The sequence below is a fragment of the Mustela lutreola genome, chromosome 4 (assembly GCF_030435805.1).
Source record: "Mustela lutreola isolate mMusLut2 chromosome 4, mMusLut2.pri, whole genome shotgun sequence".
NCBI lineage: Eukaryota > Metazoa > Chordata > Mammalia > Carnivora > Mustelidae > Mustela > Mustela lutreola.
In genome coordinates, this window is record NC_081293.1 from 29,334,299 (window position 1) to 29,353,155 (window position 18,857).

Sequence of the window (18,857 nt, forward strand, 5' to 3'; positions counted from 1 at the left end):
ACCTCTTGTAGTAGCCTTAAGATCCATGGAATAGGTGAATCACTTAAGGAGAGGATGGCTGTTTCAGTATTTTTTGTTGCATTTACCACGTATTGACTATCAGAAATAATATTTAGGGGAGTGTCTGAAAATCTTTGGAGCACTAGGAGCACTACGTAGCTCTACTTGTTGAGCCGACCTGGCAGGAACTATGACTGGGTTCACGATTCCATTTATGATATAAGCTCCTGTGCCCTCTTTACTTCCATCTGTAAAGACAGTAGAGGCTTCTTTTAGTGGTGTCGATCTACTAATTTTTGGTAGTATGAATTCAATACCCTTTGTGAATTCTATAAGTGGGTGTGAAGGATAATGATTATCAAATTCTATTGAGTAAGAGGTGGTCAGTATCGCCCAATCATCTAGGGTAGCACATAGTAGGCGAATCTGTTCCCTAGTATACGGCACGATGCAATTGTCAGGTATGATTCCAAGAGTAGAAATACAAACAGTGATCAATTTGTTAGCTAGCATGGCTACTGCAACTGGATATGTTGTGATTATCCGAGGAAGAGTATTTGGGAGGTACAGCCATTGTAAGGGCCCACCTTGCCATAGCACTCCAGTAGGTGAAGAAGGGGATGAAATCACTATGGCTTGGACTATCTGGTTAGGATCACATCTATCTGCTGAAGTCAAGGCAAGCCTGTCCTCCACAATTCTCAAAGCCTGTTTTGCCTCCAGAGTAAGGCTCCTAGGAGAGTCTAGACGGGGCATCACCCTTCAGAATATCAAACAATGGTTGTAATTCTCCTGTAGTTATTTTCAGGTAGGGTCAGATCCAATTTATGTCCCCCAATAACTTTTGGAAATCATTGAGTGTTTGTAATTTGTCAGTTCTAATGGAGGCTTTTGAAGGTTTTACCATGGTATTGTATAGTTTCATGCCTAAATAGTCTTTGATGTTGGAAGCCTGTATCTTTTCGGGGGCTATAATTAACCCCCATGAATTTAGCTCCTTTTGTAACATTACTAAGGCTTCCGAAACTGTAGTAGAGTCAGATCCACACAACAATATGTCATCCATGTAATGGTAACACATTAAATCAGGGTAGGTCTCTCTAATAGGCTGTATGGCTTTAGAAACATATAATTGACACATAGTGGGGCTATTAGCCATGCCCTGAGGGAGGACAGTCCACTCATATCTTTGGTTAGGCTCTGCATGATTAATAGAAGGTAGGGTAAAGGCAAATTTAATTGTATCCTCAGGATGCAGAGGGATAGAGAAAAAGCAATCTTTTTTGTCAACCACTATTGATGGCCAGTTTCTCGGTAAGGCGGTTATCATGGGTAATCCCAGCTGTATTGGTCCCATGTTCTGCATTTGCCTATTAATTTCTCTAAGATCATGTAAAAGTCTCCATTTACCAGATTTCTTTTTAATAACAAAGATAGGTCTATTCCAAGGTGAGGTAGAAGGTTTCATATGGCCCGCCTCTAACTGTTCCTGTACCAGGGCTTTAGCAGCTGATAGTTTTTCGTTAGTAAGGGGCCACTGAGGCACCCAGCAGGGCGTATCTGTCTTCCACGTTATTTTCATTGCCTCAGTGGCCATTACCGAAAACCCAGGCCTTGCCCCTTATATTCTGAGGTGAAAGGGATGGTGTCTATTTTACCTTGCTCCTGTTTCCCTAACCCTTTTCCTGGTATGTATCCCATTTTTTGCATCATAGCTATTGATCGGGGGCTGTATATAGTTTCAGTTGTCAGGCGGACGCTCATCTGTTCTAAAACATCTCGTCCCCAGAGGGAAATAGGAATATTGCAGACATAGCGCTGAAAAGTTCCCCTATGGCCTTCGTCATCCTCCCACTCAAGGGTAGCTGCGCTTTGATCAGGACTTTGAGCGATTCCTAAACCCCTGAGTGTTTGTTTTGCTTGTGTTAGGGGCCATCTCGGAGGCCACTCTTGTTGGCTGATGATGCTCTTATCGGCGCCCGTATCCAGTAACCCTAAAAATTTCCTTCCTTGTATCTTGAGGGTAATTATGGGCCTATCAGTCATATCCAGGGTCAGGCATGTTAGGTCAACTCCCGTAGACCCCAAACCCCTCGTACCTTTTTCTTTTCCTTTAAGGGAAAGGCTTCATGATGGCTAGGGAGTATGAGAAGTTGAGCTATCTGATCTCCTGGGCTAATTGCAGTAACCTCCCTTGGTGAAGACACCAGTATCTTGATCTCTCCCTCATAATCTGAATCTATTACCCCAGGGTGAACTATCAGACCTTTGAGATAAGTGGAGCTTCGGCCAAGTAATAAACCTACAGTACCATGAGGGGGGCCCCCTCTTAGATCGGAGGCAAATGCTTGAATGCCCATCTCCGGAGTTAGGACCATTCGGGCGGCTGCTCTGATATCGAGCCTTGCTGATCCAGAGGTTGCGTGCCTTTCTCCGAGGGAGGATACCATGTCCTGGGCATTTGCGTTAGTGCGCATAAATTTGTGTTGGGCCCCGGGGCGCGGGGCCCTGCTTCCTGTCTTTTGAGTAATTGGATTGAATCCAGTTATTCGGCGGCAGGGGATTTCCTTGAATATTTTTCTGGGACCTACATTCATTAGCCCAATGATTCCCTTTACGGCAACGAGGGCACAACCCAGGTGCGGGCTTGACTGGTCTAGGAGGTCCTTTACCCTTTGGACAATCCCTCTTAAGATGACCGTCCCTTCCACAAAGGAAACAAGCCTTGGAAGAACTCCTGGTTCCTCCATTGAAACTTCTTATCCCTTGGGCTACTGCTGCTGCCACAACTTGGCCCTGAACAACTGTATCAGTGATGTCTCGACACACTTTGATATATGTAATCAGGTCCTTAGACTTACAAGGGCGGATAGCCTCTTTACACCATTTATTTGCTTGTTCATAGGCTAATTGTTTAACAAGGGGCATTGCTTGGTCCACATCCCCAAATATGCACCTTGCTACTTGAAGCAGACGATCTACAAAGTCAGCATAGGGTTCATTAGGCCCCTGCAACACCTTGGAAAGTTGTCCCTGAAAATCTCCAGAACCCTGTATGGTCTTCCAAGCCCTAGTGGCTGCAGCTGCTATCTGTACATACACCCCTGGGGGGTACCCAATCTGATTGTTTTGTCCCACAAATTGACCTCCTCCCATGAGCATGTCAATATTCCAGTGGGGATTCCCTGACGTGGCGTTATGCCGGGCAGTTTCTGAGCTACAGTCTTGCCAAGCAGTTTTCCATATCAAGTATTGTCCACCAGACAGAGTTGCTTTTGCCATGTTAGTCCAATCATCTGGGGTAAGGTTCATGCTACCGACTGCTTCCAAAAGTGAAAGTGTATAAGCAGCCTGTGGCCCATAAGTAGTGACTGCTTCCTTAAACTGTTTAATAAGTTTGAAGTCTAGTGGTTGATGAAACCTCTGTTGATTTTGATCTTCTAACACTGGGTATGCAAGAGGGGAGGGTTTAGTAAAGTCCATAATGTTCCTCCATCCTGCATTTCTACATTCTGGACAACCACATGCCCCTCGGGAGCATGAAGTGTTATATGGTGGCGGCTATTCTGCAGGTGGCGCTATAGGCCTGCATTCAGGGGTAGGAATTCTTGACCTTCTGACAGAGGGCGCTAGGGAGTCATATTTTTTCCCGGCTTCTTTGTATGTCTTTCCCTTTAAAGGTTCGTTAGGGACTTCCTCTTTTAATTTTAAGTGTGTCATGGCTTCCCCAAGCTCATCTTCAGAGGAGCTCTCCTCTGAATTTTCTCCCCCTCTGCTAGATCCTGCCTTAGAGGCTTCTCTGACCTGCTCCTCGATAACATTTTTAACCGTTTTATGGTTAGAGTCTAGCAGAGTGCCCTTAGCCTTAAGCACCTCCGTCAGTAATCCTCCCATCTTAGTAAACTTTGATCCCATTATTTCTTGTCCTATGCCTAGGAACCCTTTTACTTCTCGTCCTATACTTAGGAACTTTCTCACTTCTCGTCCTATACTTAGGAACTTTCTTATCTGAAATTTTGTGCACACTTACTGGATCGTTGCGTTCACTGAGAACTCCTCGGTGTAGGTTTCGGGTTTCCCGGGTTTCGGCACCACTTGTCGCTCTCGCCAGCAAGAGCGACCAGGAGACCTCAGCGAAGCAAGCTTTATTTCTGCGTAGCTGTTGGGATCTCTCTCTCTCCCCTGCCCGTGCATGTCTATATATACCAAGGTTGCACAACCAATCACTCGTAGCCACATAGATACAAAATCCTAAGTTCCTCCTACTGGCTCGCATCCAGCCGCCATCTTAATGGCGTGTTTACTTTCGGGCACCGAAAAAGTCGTGCGGCGCCCGGGGCCCCCCCACGGGCCCAGCCGGAGCAGCTCCGCACCGTCGCCACCAGCGGCGGCGACAGCTTGAGGCAGCAGCGGCTGAGGCAATGAGCGGGCATGGCCAAGCCCAGAAGCATCACCGCACATGCGCTACAAGCCGCTCGGGCACCGACAACAAAGCACTAATCTAATTTTTTACTTACGTTTGTCCTCATTTTTATTTTATTTATACTATATACATAATACACATAGACATATATACACAGAATATTGTCTACACGTACTGTGTATTTCTATTATGAATATGTGATATTATTTGTTTATTTTGACAATATATCATTCTGCAACATTTTAAATTCTGTTTTTCAGATTTATCTCTTCTAATACATGTAGATCTAGTTAATTATCTTTTAATTATCAATTCTCATTGATGGACATTTAAGATGTCTCTAATTTATTGTTACTGTAAACAACACAGCAGTCAGTCTTTCACCATTAAGTATGACATTTGTAGGGGATTTTATGAAGCCATTCTATGGAGGTATGAATGACATACAAACAGCTGTAGATACTTAATGTGTTCAACTTATGTGCTTCGAGATAAGTATAAACCCATGAAACCATCATCACTATCAGTGCCATAATCTTATTTATTATCTCAAAAAGGTTTTTCCATCCCCTTGGTTTTTGGGGGGTTTTTGTTTGTTTGTCTTTCAGTGGTAAGAACACTTATCATAAGATCTCCCCTCTTAACAAAATTTTAAGTATACGATATTGTTAGTAAACGTCCCTTGTCATACAGTAGATCTCCAGAACTCATTTATTTTGCATAACTGAAACTTTGTGCTCTTTGACCAACTTTCTGTATTTATCTACTATTATAATCCCTGGCAGATATCATTATACTCTCTGTCTCTGTTTGACTATTTTAAATTACATGTAAGTGAGATAGTGTAGTAATTGTCTTTCTGTATCTGGTCTATTTCATTTAGCATAATGTCATCCAGGTTCATCTATTCTAGCAACCTAAATATCTATCAATGGTTGAATGTGTAAAGAAAATGTAGTATATGGACCTAGAGCCACCCAGAGAAGATGGCCACCCCAGCAGTTTCTGGGTTCTCCCAACAGGTGTGTTGCTTTAGTACATCTGTGGTCAGGTTGTTTGCCAAGCACATGAGGCCACCCGTTCAGGTATATGGTATCAAAGGTTGCTATGCCGCTGCTCTTTATTCTGCTGCATCTAAACAGATGGAACAAGTAGAAAAAGAATTGTTGAGAGTAGCACAAATATTGAAAGAACCCAAAATGCCTACTTCTATTATGAATCCTTGTGTAAAGCATACAGTAAAAGTGAAAAGACTAAATGACATGACAGCAAAAGAGATGTTCTCTCCCCTCATGTCCAGCCTGATCAGTTTGCTTGCTGAAAATGGTTGCTTGAACAATATCCCTGAGTCATTTTTGCCTTTTCAACCATGCTGAGCATCCAGTGTGGAGAAGTACCTAAGTAAAGGCCAAGTATCGAAATTGGAAATTAAGATTGATCCATCAATCATGGGTGCAATGATTGTCCATATTGGAGAGAAATATGCTGATAGGTCTGTGAAAACCAAGATTCAGAAGCTGAGCAGGGCTATGCGAGAGATTTTCTGAAGGTGTTGATTTTCTGTCAGTGAGGTATAATAAATGTTTCCTGAACAACAACAAAAAAAGAAAATGTGGTATATACATACAAGGGCATATTATTCAGCCTTACAATGGCAGAATTTCCTTCCCTTTAAAGGATTAATAATATTCTGTTGTATCTATATGCTACATTTACTTGGTCCATTTAACTGCTGATGGATATTTAGGTTTGTTTCCAGGTCTAAGCTATTGTCCATAATGCTACAGTGAAGGTAGGAGTGCAGATAATCTCTTTAAGATACAGATTTCAATTCCTTTGGCTATATATCCAAAAGAGATTGCTAGATCAATGATAATTCTATTTTTAATTTTTTTAAGATTTTATTTATTTATGACAGAGAGATGGAGAGCACAAGTAGGCAGAGCAGCAGGCAGAGGGAGAAGCAGGCTCCCCGCTGAGCAGGGAGCTCAACACGGGATTTAATTCCAGGACCTGAGGATAATGACCTGAGCTGAAGATGGATGCTTAACCGACTGAGCTACCCTGGCATCCCTCTATTTTTAATTTTTAAAGGAACCTCCATATTGTTTTCCATAGTGGCTGCACCAGTTTATATTCCCATCAACAGACACAACGGTTTCCTTTTCTCCACATCCTCACCAACACTTTTCCTTTGTTTGTTTGTTTGTTTTGTTTTGTTTTTGTTTTTGTTTTTATTTTTTTATAATAGTTATCCTAACAGGTATGAGGGGATAACTCATTGTGGCTTTGATTTGCATTTCCCTGATGACTAGTGATGTTGCACACCTTTTCATATACTTGTTGGCCATTTGTATGTCTTCTTCAGAGCAATGTATATTCAGGTCCTTTTCCCATTTTTAAATTGAATTACTTGTGGGTTTTGTTTTTGCTATTGAGTTGTAAGAGTGCCTTATATATTTTGGATATTAACCACTTTTAAGATATATGATCTAAAAATATTTTTTCCCTTTGTAGGTTGTCTTTCATTTTGTTAATTGTTTCCTTTGCTGTGTAGAATCTTTTTAGTTTGATATAATCTCACTTGTTTAGTTTTGCTTTGTTGCCTGGGCTTTTGATGCCATATCCAAGAGACCATTGCCCAGTCCAGTATCTAGAAACATTTCTCCTGTGCTTTTTTCTAAAAATTTTATGGTTTCAGGTTTTACATCTAAACCTTTAATTCATTTTGAGTGAATTTTTGTATATACTATGAGGCAAAGGTCCAGTTTCATTCTTTTGCATATGGATATCCAATTTTCACAACAAAATTTATTGAATAGACAATCTTTTCCCCATTATAAATTCTTGGCACCCTTGTATGTTGTTGTTTTTCTTTTTTTTAAGATTTTATTTATCTGAGAGAGAAAGAGAGAAGGAGAGCACATATACTGGCCAGAGGAAGAGGGAGAAGCAGGCTCCCTGCTAGTTGTAATTTTTTGTGTGTGTTGTCTTTAGGATTGCGATATTCAAGATTGTGCCATCTGTAAACACAGACAATTTTACTTCTTCCTTTCTAGTTTAAATGGGTTTTTTTTCTTGCCTAATTACTCTGACTAGGAAAAAGCTGATAGCTAATATCATATTCAGCAGTGAAAAGCTAGATATTAAAAAGTTCCAACTCCCTTTAAGAGTTGGAAAATTTTGTAGATGCCCTTTATCAAGTTAAGGTAGAGCTCTTCTTTCATAGTTCTGTATGAATGGAGTTTGAATTTATTAAAATATTTACCTGTATCTATTGAAATGAATGTAATTTTTCTTTAGACTATTGATTTGGTGAATTACATTGAATTTTGAATCAGGCTTCCATTACTGGGATAAACTCTGCTTGATCATTTTATTCTTTTATATATTTATATTTTGGGATTTAATTTGTTAAAATTTTCTTGGGAATTAAAAATATTTTCATAAGAGACATAAGCATTTTAAAAAATTTCTTATAATTTTTTTTGTTTCATTTTGGCATCAGGTAATGTCAGTCTGCTAAAATGAGTTGAGAACTGTTCTCTTTTATTTTCTCATAGAACTGTGTTGAGTTGGTATTATTTTTTCCTTAAGTGTTCACTGATATAGAATTGCTTTCAACAGTGAGACAAACTAGATGTTTTCTTTTTTGGAAATTCTTGAATTATAAAATCAATTTCTTTAAATGTATGACTAAAGGTATGACTATCCTATAAAATACTTTATCTGAGTGAATGTTTGTAGTTTCTGTCTTTCATAGCATAGTTCCATTTTATGTAAATTCTTTAAAGTCATTCATAATATTTTATTTTCCTTTTAATGTTAATATGGTTTATATTAATTCCTCTTTTTCACTCTTAGTATTGGTAATTTGTGCCTTTCCCGATATTTTCTTGGTCAGTTTGTGAGAGTTTTGTCAATTTTATTGATTTTTTCAAAGAATTAGCTTTTGGTTTGATTTTATCCATTTTTTTTCAATTTTATTCATTTCTATTCTTTATTATTTTTCTCTTCCTGTTAGCTTTGGATTTTGCTTTTCTTTTTGTCTTCATTTTATATGGAAGAATCAAAGATAACAGTTTCTCTCTAAGCACTGTTTTGGTTGTACCCCACAAATTTTGATAAAATCTATTTTCATTTTTACGCTGCACAATGTATTTATTAATTTCCTTTGATATCTTGTTTTACCTAAAAGTTACTTGCAGTGTGGTATACGTTCCACATATTTAGGGAAATTTGCCAAGTATCTTTCTATTATTAATTTTCAGGTTTTACTCCCCCATATTTTCATGCAGTTCTGTGAGATTGGGGTCACCTGAGAGGCAAACTGGTGAGAAGGAAAAAGGTGAAAAAAACACTAGGGAATTCCTCCTCATTATTTGGGCATTAGGAGCCCATTTTAAAATATCTCCATCCAGAAAGATGAATCTTTTCTCAGGGTTTTAGGTGCCTATGTCATCATTGTCACACAGCCATAAAATTTCCTAACTGGCCAGCTCATCTGGTAGGGCTGAGGGAGAAAAGAGAAAGAAGGAAAAGACTAAAAGAAGTGGGTATTACTCTACTGCTGTCCGGAATGCAGGAGCCTCTTTTCCTGATTTCATTGCTAGAGGTAATGTTTTGTTTCTGAGAATTTTTGCTTTAGCACTCATGGCGCAGTTCTGCCACTGGGACCTTCCATTAGTCAAAGCTTGGAAATAAAGAAGGCAAATAAGACCATGAATCTTGCCCTCATTACAGATCATTTTCCAGATTTTGAGTTCAATTTACAGTCTGCTTGCTAGTATTTACTTTTCAGAGAAGTTAGGTGGTTGTCTTTCTCTGCCCAGAGATTTTAATTATCATCAGTGTGAGAGATAGGCTGTAGTGGCTTACTTCATCTTGTTTGACATGTATGGAGTCTTAGAAGTCTTATTTTCATTTTTGGAGTGTATTTTCTTCTAACTAAATCATTGCTCGCTGAAAAGCTTGCACTCTGAGAAGTTTCATTGTCCATTGACTTGCATAGTTTATATTGAAAAGTGGGCTGTCAGTCTTATTGTTGCTATGGTGAAAGTAATATGCCTTTCCTTCTCTGTGATTGCTCTGTGATTGTGATATTTGTTCTCTTGGCTTTGAATTTTCACAATATGACCATGATATTTCTAGATTTCCTTTATATTTTTCCTATTCAGGATTTACTGAGCTTCTTAAATCTTTGAATTGATTTCTTTTGTCAAGTTTGGAAAATTCCTGGCTATTATTTCTTCAAATGTTGCTTGCCTCCTAATTCTCTTTTCTCCATTCATCTAAGACTCAGTTACACATATGTTAGAACTTTTATTCTTCATCCTAGTCCAGAATTGGCAAATGTCAACATAGAATAAAATGGGTAGTAATCATTACCTAAAATCAAGGTGGCTCCCCATTCTTTGAAGTTCTTTGCTCTTTATTTGTCAATATTAATTTTAAGATTACTTTGTCAAGTTCTTTGATAATCTCTGGTGGAATTTTTGTTGGAATTACATTATAATCATATATTAATACAGGGAGAATTGGCATTTTAAAAAATATTAACAATTCTTACCCCCAAATAAAACATAATTTTCTATTTATTAAAACCTTCTTTTATCAATAAGGTTTTATAATTTTCTCCATAAGGGTAATATATATTTGGGGGGCATATACCCTGTTATTTTATAGATATTTATATTTATATATTATAATTCATCCATAATATGTTGTCATGAATGGTAATTTTTTGATGTTTTATATTTTTCTAGTTAGTTATTGCTGACATGTAAGATTGTCCATCTCAACTTTAGTGACATAATATTATTTATATGTATCACTATCATTTAAAAATACTTTAACAATGGTTATATTTCCTTTTTCTTTTCTAAAATTATTGTTCTATACCTTTTCTTCATTTTTTCTTTCTCTTCCCTCTCATCAGACTTGCTAGGGATTTTAACATTTTTTATTAGTCTTCCAAAGAATTAGCTTATGATACCATGGGATTTTCTACTACTTTTTAAAAACACTTTATTTTATTTATTTGACAGACAGAGATTACAAGTAGGCAGAGAGGCAGGCAGAGAGAGAGGAAGGGAAGCAGGCTCCTAGCTGAGCAGAGAGCCCAATGTGGGGCTCAATCCCAGGACCCCAGGATCATGACCTGAGCCAAGGCAGAGGCTTTAACCGACTAAGCCACCCAGGTGCCCCTCTACTATTTTTAAATCTTTCAATATTTATCTCTTTGTGATCAAATAATATGCTCATCCCTCCTTTTATTTGATGAATTACTTTAGTTCTACTGATAGTTAGACTATAGAACTATAGAACATGGTTAACTATGTTCTCTTACTTCCTCTTTTCTTCCCAATATTTGATAGCTTTGTGATAGAAATATATTTGATAAAAAGATATGTATTATATCAATTATATAAATCTATAATATATTAATGAGTATATTTAAATATATAAATATTTTAGAATATTGATTATCACTGTTACTTTAAAAACGTTTTAACTTCTACTTTTTGTTCTGTCAACTTTTGTGTTTTTTGATACTCTGTTATGTAAGATAAAATATTAATACGGCTACCCTTTTATTTCCTTTTTCTTTCAGGACTGTGCCATTTTTACCTTATCATTGATGTTATTTTCATTTTGTTCTGCAATCCTAACCAAATTCTCTATGCTTTGCTCTAGAAAGTTTCCAAATATTGAAAAGCAATAAAAAGGATCTACAGAATTATGACATAAAAGTCCTTTAGTGTTGGGACAAGTTCTAGTTCGATTGACATTTTCTACTTTGATAGTCTAATGTCACAATTACTGAGCCACTCAAAGAATTTTCCCACCATCAAGGTCAAACAATCTTTCTTTCCTTTATACTCTTTTAACTGCTTAAGACCATAACACATTTTAGATTATTTCATATTTGGACTTAAGTTTCTTATTCAACTTTTTTGTTCCCAAGTTTTTAAATTGCTTTTTTTCCCCTTACAAAATATGTCTTTATCACATTTACAATTCTATTCCTTTCAGTAAGTATAAACTTATTTCTTTCTTGGTCGTCTCTATAAGTCTCATTCATGGACTTTCCATTATTACTCTCTGAATTTGATCTGCCCTCTCTGGATCTCATGGCTTCTTCTCTTGTTTGACTGAATTTCAACCTAAAGTAATTTTTTTAAGGATGTATATGGAAGTTACATTTCCTGAGTCCTTGTGTGAGGCATCCTTTTTAATATTAAGACATCTAATGAACCCCCCATAGAAGATCAGTTACAATTTTGGTATTCACTGATTAAGAAAATTAATAAGGATAGGAAGTTTATATGAATTCAGTAATGCTTCTTAAAATAATTTGTTTTATGTTAATCCTAGGTATATCTATAGCTACTCAGGAAATATCATTACATATATGTATGACGTACATTATTTACTCAGCTTAGAGGTAGAATAATGTCTGGAATCCTGCAGTAAGTTGTCCTGTCCCTCAGGTTGGGAACCCAGTATGAACTAATAATGGTTTTCATATTTTTAAATTGCTATTTAGAAAAAGCAAAAGAATATGTGACAGAGATGATATGTAGCCCACAAAGCAAAATATTTACTATGTGGTCCTTCACAGAAAAAGTGATGTTATTCTTAGCTAAACTTTCATAATACCTAAGAATAATCTACATGCTTTTTGCTTCACTACAACAAAATGCTAGGTTATATTGTCTACTAGAAGTGAGTGGGAAAACTTTTAATTCCAGAACTAATGTGAACCAGACTCAGAATACTGGAGATTATATGCAAAAGAATATAGTTTATGTAGAAGATTTAAGCAATGGCGCTGAAGACTTAATGACTTTTTTCCCCACAAAGCAAACCCTTAAATTATATGATAAATATTACAATTAAATATTTTCAAATTTTCTTTTATTCCTTTATTTTAATATAGGGAGGTATAGAAAAGAAACCAAGAAAAGGACTAAAAAAAGATAGTCCTTTTTTTGTGTAGAAATGCAGACTTGTTGAAACAAAAATAAAACTCTCACTTGCTTCTTTTACCTTCACTTTCCCTCATCCCCAATTATGAGTTTTAATGGTTTTGTTTCCTTACAAAAATTGTTATTTATATACCCAATATGTATATACATATATGATTGTATATATATTTGTGTATATGAGTACATGAATATATCACTTAGAAGAAATCATATTACACCATTCTGGTCATTGCTTTTTTCTTTTTCATTTTGTTTAAAGCAGTAATACATCTTGATATTTTTTTTTCATGTAAATGTATACAGATCTACTTTGTTCTTTTTCTCACATTTTACATTGAATTATTTTTAGCCTTATGAAAAAATTCATCAGATTTTATGAAATCACAATTCATATGTAGTTTATAGAGTTCTCATATACTCTTTATCTAGCTTCCCCTAATGTTAACATTTGACATAACTATAGTACAATTATAGAATAAGGAAATTTAACATTGATACAATACTGTAAACTAACCCATAGGCCTTTTTCAAATTTAACCAATTTTCCCACTATTGTCCTTTTTTATTCATTCTAGAATTCCATTTAGGACATTACATTGCATATAGTTGTCATGTCCCTTTCAATCTGTGATCATTCTTTAGTCTTTTGTTTTCTTTCACTTTTGAAGAGTCCAGGATGTATATTTGTAGAATGTCCCTTAAATTGGTTTTGTCTGATATTTTCTAATGATTAAACTCAGGTTTTGCATTTTTTTTTATTTTTTATTTTTTTAATTTTTTATTTTTTATAAACATATATTTTTATCCCCAGGGGTACAGGTCTGTGAATCACCAGGTTTACACACTTCACAGCACTCACCAAAGCACATACCCTCCCCAGTGTCCATAATCCCACCCTCTTCTCCCAAACCCCCTCCCCCCAGCAACCCTCAGTTTGTTTTGTGAGATTAAGAGTCACTTATGGTTTATCTCCCTCCCAATCCCATCTTGTTTCATTGATTCTTCTCCTACCCACTTAAGCCCCCATGTTGCATCACCACTTCCTCATATCAGGGAGATCATATGATAGTTGTCTTTCTCTGCTTGACTTATTTCGCTAAGCATGATACGCTCTAGTTCCATCCATGTTGTCGCAAATGGCAAGATTTCATTTCTTTTGATGGCTGCATTCCATTGTGTATATATACCACATCTTCTTGATCCATTCATCTGTTGATGGACATCTAGGTTCTTTCCATAGTTTGGCTATTGTGGACATTGCTGCTATAAACATTCGGGTGCATGTGCCCCTTTGGATCACTACATTTGTATCTTTAGGGTAAATACCCAGTAGTGCAATTGCTGGGTCATAGGGCAGTTCTCTTTTCAACATTTTGAGGAACCTCCATGCTGTTTTCCAGAGTGGCTGCACCAGCTTGCATTCCCACCAACAGTGTAGGAGGGTTCCCCTTTCTCCGCATCCTCGCCAGCATCTGTCATTTCCTGACTTGTTAATTTTAGCCATTCTGACTGGTGTGAGGTGATATCGCATTGTGGTTTTGATTTGTATTTCCCTGATGCCGAGTGATATGGAGCACTTTTTCATGTGTCTGTTGGCCATCTGGATGTCTTCTTTGCAGAAATGTCTGTCCATGTCCTCTGCCCATTTCTTGGTTGGATTATTTGTTCTTTGGGTGTTGAGTTTGCTAAGTTCTTTATAGATTCTGGACACTAGTCCTTTATCTGATATGTCGTTTGCAAATATCTTCTCCCATTCTGTCAGTTGTCTTTTGATTTTGTTAACTGTTTCCTTTGCTGTGCAGGTTTTGCATTTTTAATCAAAATACAACTAAAATGATGCTCTACCTGTCTCAAGGCTTTATATCAGCGTACCTTATGTCAATATGTCCACTAAGATTAATCTTGATCACAAGGTTAAGATGGTGTCTTTCAGGTTTTTCCTCTGTACCTCTGTAAAGTTACTTTTTTTTCTTTATCTTTTATCTTAAAGAGGTTACTTCAAAACAATCCAAATCTTTTTTGTCATCATAATCTAACATACTAATTTTAGCATCCATCAGTGGTCCTTGACTGTGGCAATTACTACTGAGGTGTTGTCTGATGGCAGTTTTCTGTGTCCATTCTCCTATATTTATTTATAGGTATTCTGTGAGGAAGAGCTATTTCTCCTCTCTGTTTTATATATTTAGTCATTTATTTATACCAGATGACTTTGGGGTCTTTATTTTTATTCTGTGGGTTATAATCCAGTGCTATCATTATTTGTTTTGTTCAAATTCTCTCAGCTTTAGCCATTGGAGGCTCATTCAGGTTAGCTCCTATGTCACTTTTACATACCTTCATTACTTTTTGAGCACTCCCTTAACTTATGGTACCACAAAATATTCTAAGCTTATTTTGTATCTTCTCTTACCTTGCTCTGGCATCAGCCATTTCTTTAAGGAGCCTTGATTCTTTATATGAGAGAATGGTATTTAGAAACCAAGATCTGGGTCCTAAGTGTGTTCATTGATACTGGAATGTTGTTGCTTCCAGGCTTGCTCAGTGGACAGGAAATTATAGATAGATAGATAGATGTAGATACAGATATAGATATGGATATCTCACCCATATACACATCTATATTTCTGCTTCTATCCATGTGTATGTATGTGTGTGTATGGGTGCATACACACACACACACACACACACACACACACACACACACACACACATTAAAAACCATGAGTTACACTGATACCTCCAATTCTAATTCAACTCCACAGTTTATTCTAGCCTTCTTTTCCTTATTTAGAATCTCTTTCTGTAACATAGATTCTTTATCTTTTGTTGAACAGTCTCGATTTCATAGGCATTTGGATTGTTTTCAGTTACTTGCTATTAAAAGGAGAGGTGGAAGAATAATCTTTTTATATCTTGGGGGATCTATGAAAGTATATGTATATATAGGAAAAATGTCTAGTGGTGGACTTGCTTGGTCTAAGGGAATGCACATGTAAATTTTTTTTTTAAACATTTTATTTATTTGACAGACAGAGATCACAAATAGGCGGAGAGGCAGGCAGAGAGAGAGGAGGAAGCAGGCTCCCTACTGAGCAGAGAGCCTGATGTGGGGCTCGATCCCAGGACCCTGGGATCATGACCTGAGCCGAAGGCAGAGGCTTTAACCCACTGAGCCACCCAGGCACCCCAGCACATGTAAATTTTGACAGATACTTCTAACCATCTTCTACAAATATTTGCATCTTTTAAAATAATTTACTTCAGGGCACATTTCTTAAAAACAATCCAAAAGCAACTTCTAAAAAACAATCCTAGCCTCTTGAATAATGCCAGTATCTTTTTTATTCTTTTCCTGTCATGATTTAGATGGACTTCTGATGGGACCCAGAGGTCCCATTATGCTCACTGGCATTTAATTTTCCCTTTAAATCTAGTTAAATTGATTAATACAATAATTAGTTTCTGCCTTACAGTCTTTGAGAGTGTTGTGATTTTTAGTCACAGAAATTTCCCAAATCTCATTCTCCTTCAACAGCTTCAGTCACTATAGACATTTAGTCTGATTTCTTTATAAATTAGCTAAGGTTTCATTGCCCTGACTAAACTTGAGATATTTCTCTTCATATTAAAATTAGCTCTTAGCTTAAAAATCTATCTTCAGTCTTTGTGAAATGGCTGTGTTTTCCTCCCAGGCAATTTTCAAACTGTTCTCTCTTAATAGTTACAATTAAAATGCTACCCTTTTTATTGTTTGTACTCACTAATTCAAATGGTTCCCCATTAAATGATGGTTTCTCTCTGAATTACAAGAGACAGAGTTGGTAAAGAGTTCACCTCACTCTGCTTTTACTCTCACATCTCTTTCTGGCTTCCATTAGAAATTCCTTTGTTTTTCCAGCAACTGGTGAATAGTCTTTTATACCTCTCCCATATTATTCAGTCTAAACGGAACACTTAGCAATAACTATATTATGTGAGTGGATTTAACAACATGGAGTAAGAGACATAATCAAGAGTGATCTTGCTATAGTGAATAATGATTACTGAGATTGGGTATTTATGGTACAGAGTATAAGTGACATTGAATGCATGAGTTAGAGATTTATTAAGCCTTATCATGTATCAGACATTGAAATGGATGCTAAAAAGGCAGACATGATACCTTCTCTTTGGCAAACGATCCAGTATGCTTTTAGAGGGTGTGAGCAGTCTTGAACAGTGAAGGCATAGTTGGCTCTTGCTATAATGGGAGCTGACTAACTTTTGTCTTCCCCTCTTCTTCTCCTAATCTTCCACACTTCCTTCTTCAATGTCAAGTTTATTTGCTGGTTGCTCCAGCCAAAAACCTTAGAGATTTCCTTGACCTCTTTTTTTCCCCCTGCATATTCCACATCTAATCCTTCAGCAAATATTATCAGCTCTACCTTTAAAATATCCCAGAAACCCAGCCACTTTAATCACACTGCTGCTACCACCCTAGTCCAAGACAATTATAATTTGCCTGAATTATTACCATAAACTCTTACCTACTTTATTTGCTTTCACCTTTTCCCTCTCCTCCTCTTCTAGTCTCTTTTTAGCTCAACAGCCAGACTAATGCTTTTAAAATGTGAATTGGGTCATTTTCAAAACCAGCCAGTGCTTTCCTGTCATTCCGGGTTAAAAAAAAAAAAAAGAAAGAAAGTCCTACTGCTCTGACCTTATCTCCTACTGTTTTCCCCATCATTCATTCTGAATGCAGCCATGCTGGGCTCTTTGTTGTTCTTCACATTCATCAGTGGCATACCTGTCTTGGACCTTTGCCTTTAAGACCATTTGATTTACTCTCATACTACCATAGGGTCTTTGCTTAAATGTTACCTTATCAGTGAGACTTTTTTAGAATAGCATGCCTCTTCCATTGGTTCTACAGTTCCCTCCCCCTGCTTTATTTCCGCCTTTGTACCTCATGACAACTACACTAAACATAAACTTCACAAGGGTAGGACCTGTTTTCTGTTTGGTTCATTGCTATAACCTTCAAGTGTATGATATTACTTGGTGTTTCGTCAATCTTTATCAAATGAAGGAATCCTACTAGCAATTTCAGCCACCAGTTGCTTAGATTTTAATAAGAATCTTATTTTTGTGTGTTTGTTGGTTTGCAGTTTATCAACTTTGTTTTTATTTACTTTGTTTTTAAAGTACTAAGTCTTGAGGAAACTAAGGAAAATGGCCATCATGCATATCTTAGTGTGAATTGATTGATCTTATGTGTTTATAATATAAAGCTGAGGTTACCCTTATTGAAGAAATGGCTTTTTGACAAAACAAGGTCTTGATGTTGATTTTTTTTTCTTAAAAATATTGTTGGTACTTCTTTAGTAACGTTTGTGGGGTTTTTTTGTTCTTCCTGTTACTGCCACAGAACTTCAACAAATAAGGTGAATGTCCAGAGTCTATTCCTTGTTCTGTATCACTCATTCTTTAAGTCTATAGCCCAACCTAAATTTTGTTTCTAACCTCACTGTTTGATTAACTGTGATGACTTTTTTTTTTAAAGATTTTTATTTATTTATTGAGAGAGAGGTAGTGAGAGAGAGCATGAGTGAAGAGAAATCAAAGGGAGAAGCAGACTCCCCATGGATCTGGGAGCCTGATGCGGGACTCGATCCCAGGACTCCGGGATCATGACCTGAGCCGAAGGCAGTCATCCAACCAACTGAGCCTCCCAGGCGTCCCAAATGTGATGACTTTTTTTCTCAGTCCATTTGCTTCTCAATTTCTCACTAACATGTAATGTTATTGACTAGCACATCCTTGAAACTATCTTCTTTGGGGTTCCTTCAGATGTCATTTCTGTGTCCTTCTTCTCTGCCTTTTTTTCTGACCTTTTTATGTATACATTTAAGATTTCATCCTCAATCATTTTGTTCTTCAGAAACCTCAAGAACTTTCATAGCATCAGCTGTTAGCACTATATAGGTGACTCCCAAACCTATTCTCCTTTTCATCTTAAGCCCCAGCTCATTTTCAGCTGCCTTTGTGACAAGGCTGCTTAGAGATCTATTCATATGAGATGCCAGGGAACATGTCCAGAGGACATAGAGGCATTGGCACCCTCTGGTGGAGAGAGTACAAAGTCATATTTAAGTATCTGCTTGGATGGACCCGACTAGGAAGATTACATTTGTTGAGTATCTACTAAGTGCTCTATATTCAAATGTATATCATATTTATATATATATATGATCTTCTAATAAACTTTAGAGTACATGTGTGAGCTAGCAATAATAATTACTACACAAATCTTTCTTTGGGTCCTTTCAATTTCTTACTAGACCACTTATGTGCAACAAAAAAGATTTGGGTTGTGAGAATACTTTAGCATTTAAGGCAAGAAATTGTTCTCAGATAGATACTATGAAGCATTACAGAACATTACATTATAATGAATTACA

General features: G+C 37.0%; 1 protein-coding gene and 1 pseudogene across 1 annotated transcript in view; both read left to right on the forward strand.

Annotated features, from left to right (window-relative positions):
* Positions 1–18,857, forward strand: part of HPSE2 (heparanase 2 (inactive)) — a 693,243-nt gene that overhangs the window by 408,218 nt on the left and 266,168 nt on the right. The gene's annotated exons all lie outside the window — the stretch shown is intronic.
* On the forward strand, positions 5,410–5,970 carry LOC131828565 (ATP synthase subunit O, mitochondrial-like; annotated as a pseudogene).